This window comes from Tenrec ecaudatus, chromosome 14, assembly GCF_050624435.1.
Source record: "Tenrec ecaudatus isolate mTenEca1 chromosome 14, mTenEca1.hap1, whole genome shotgun sequence".
NCBI lineage: Eukaryota > Metazoa > Chordata > Mammalia > Afrosoricida > Tenrecidae > Tenrec > Tenrec ecaudatus.
This window is the reverse complement of record NC_134543.1, coordinates 86,719,038-86,722,248: the sequence shown is the minus strand read 5'-3', so window position 1 is coordinate 86,722,248 and position 3,211 is coordinate 86,719,038. Positions and strand designations below refer to the sequence as shown.

Below are 3,211 nucleotides of genomic sequence, written 5' to 3'. Positions count from 1 at the left end.
AAAAAATCCAAAGTCCGTGATGTCACCGGGGTTGGTATATAGTTTCCCATCCTCACCCTCATTAACCTCATCCCAAATCCAGGCCACACCAAGCCCTTAGTAAAGTTTATTATCAATTTTAATTATAGAATAATGTGTGATTAAAAATAGTTGTAAATTATGTAAATGTAATGTTTCCCAGATTATATGAAAAAACAAACAACAAAATGTTTTGTAAAATCTCTCTGCAGTGAATGGCAACATTATTAGTTATAACATTCTTCGACTAAAATATTTGCTCCTTTTCCTTTGGTAATTCTTTCTCTAAAAGCATTATTGCTCTCCATTCTCACATACTAGTTGCCACAATATTGTAGCTAAAGCAGAAAATGTGACAAAATCAATTACTATAAAAGCGTCAGCGTCAACAAAAACATCTGGTTTGAGGCATCCTGGTATTGGGATAATCACAGGAGACCTGCCTGGAGCACATGGAAAGGTTGAAAAAGCGAATTAACATAGATTTTTAGCCTCATAAGTATGTTACACGTGTACGCTAAGCCCACAAAATTGTTTTTGTTGTTATAACTAACAACAGGGATACTTTTATAAGGAATAATGAAATTCTGCTAGAACACTGAAAAACATTTTTAGGTTGGGTTGGCCAGGAGGAATTCTAGTATAGGTATGTCAGACAATGCAAGTAAAGCGTGAGACTGAATCAATGTGCAGATCTTCCATGAGTGTCATTCAAGTTTCAAAGTGTTTTCCGTGACAGAATGCTGTGATTATTTTCACTTTATGAAGTAAAATGTATGTAAAGACCATTGTGAGGAGCTTTCCTGGCACCTAATGCATTTCAACGGGACTACATCATTTACTTAGGGTCTATTTCTAGTCAGAGAGAACCAAGGTCGCTTGCAGTCGGCCCCTCATCCCCTCATGTTACCTGCATTTCAACATGTTCACTGAAAGGAACTCTGCATGTGGCTTACACCCGTCATGGCATTTTTTTAACCATGATGAGAACCAAGTCAAAATTAAGGAGCTACATTGGAGAAATGTGCATGTGACATTAAACACCAAGAGAAAACCACAGTACGTATTATGGCATTTCTTTCATCTTTAAAAATACTCTTTATATATATATATATATATATATATATATATATATATATATATATATATATATATATATATATATATATATATAAAATACTCTTATTTTATATATAAAGTGGCCTTGCTGTAAGCAACCACTGATGAAAAGTCAAGATTCTTACGACTTTTTTGGTGTTGCCAGTTCTTATGTGGAGAGGAACCCCATCTAAAGTCATGTGTGTCTGATAATATTAAAGATTACAAGAGTTTAAAAAGTAAACCAAACCAAAAAAGAAACCCTTTCATTGAGGCCTTATATTCTTGTGATATTTTATTCTTTATATTTCCTCAGAGCTTGCCCTGTATAATTATTTTAAATTACATAAAACCTCACATAAATGTGTTGCAGGTTGATTTTTCTGAACTAGATGGCAAAGCCCTGAATGGTAAGAGAGTGTCTATCTTGTTTTATGTGATGCTAGGGACACTGAACAAAGGAAGACAGCTAAGGGCCACGGTGACAATAACGGGCACAATAAGAAATTTCTAATAAGTAGCCAGAGGTTCTTGGCTGGGGTCAACAGTCCACATTAGACTACTAACCTGAAGGTTAGCAATTCAAACCCACTGAAGTGTACCATGGGAGAAAGTCCAGTGATCTGCTTCCATGAAGATTACGGTCAAGAAAATCATATGGTGCAGTTAGACTCTCAGACCTGGACAACAGGAAAAAATATCCACAGTGCTTCCCAAGAACACCCTGGGACAAAAAAAAAACACTGAAAAGCTTCTAATAACCTAAAACTCTGCTACGAACCTAGTTTTGAGAAATTCAGAGGACATCTTCTTCAGAAATTTTTGGTAGTTATTTATAAAATGTCCGTGTCTTATTATTGCAGTTGGGGAGGAGAAAAATGAAAAACTCAAGAGGGACTAATCACTCTGACTCCGTGAGTGAATTCGTTCTTCTTGGCTTCCCTTGCACCTCAGAGATCCAAATCTCCCTCTTCACACTCTTCTCTGTGACTTATGTCCTGACACTCATTGGAAATTTGTGCATTCTGTGTGCTGTGAGGTGGGAACACCATCTCCATAGCCCCATGTACATCTTGCTGGCCAACTTCTCCTTCCTGGAGATCTGGTATGTCACCTCCACAGTCCCCAATATGCTTGCCAACTTTCTCTCCGAGACCAAAACCATCTCTTTTTCTGGCTGCTTCCTCCAGTTCTATTTCTTCTTCTCCATGGGCACCACTGAGACCTTCATCTTGTCGGTCATGGCCTATGACAGGTACCTTGCCATCTGCAGGCCCCTGCACTACCCCTCTGTCATGACAGTCCAACGCTGCATCCGAATGGGAGCCTGCTGCTGGGTATGTGGCTTCTCCTGTTTCCTCTTTCCAGTTTATCTCATCTCCCGGCTTCCTTTTTGTGGGCCCAATACCATTGACCACTTCCTGTGTGACCCAGGGCCCCTGATGAAGCTCTCCTGTGTGCCAGCTCCTGCCACTGAGATCATCTGTGCCATCTTTAACTCTGTCCTCATTTTCTCCACTTTCCTCTTCATCACCAGCTCCTATACCCTGGTGATCAGAGCTGTCCTGAGGGTCCCCTCAGCAGAAGGCCGTCGCAAGGCCTTCTCAACCTGTGGCTCCCACCTGGCCGTGGTGTCCCTGTTCTATGGCTCCATCATGGTGATGTATGTGAGTCCAACATCAGGCAATCCGGCTGGGATCCAGAAAGTTGTGACTTTGTTTTATTCTGTGTTGACTCCACTTTTCAATCCCTTAATCTACAGTCTCCGGAACAAAGAGATGAAGGAGGCCCTGAGGAAACTCTTGAGGACTTTGAGATTTGCTCAAGGCCAGCCTCCCAAAAACTAGTATTCATATATTATATGTGTAAGGGACCTATGTGGATTATTGTAACCCAATTTCTTGTGATTGTAGTCCGGATGCAACCCTATAAACAACAAAATGAAACATTGTCAGGCCGGCGCCATTCTCAGAATCTTGCTGTGTTGACCCCATTGTTACAGCCACTGTGTCAATCCTTCTTATGAAGGGTCTTCCTCTCTTTCGCTGACCTCCTGACAATATGTCCAAATAAGTGAAACGAAGTCCCCCTGTCC

At 40.5% G+C, this 3,211-nt stretch overlaps 1 pseudogene; it reads left to right on the top strand.

Moving 5' to 3' along the window:
* The first annotated feature begins 1,523 nt into the window (after positions 1–1,523).
* LOC142425684 (olfactory receptor 11H6-like) lies at positions 1,524–2,963 on the top strand (annotated as a pseudogene).
* The last annotated feature ends 248 nt before the right edge of the window (positions 2,964–3,211 follow it).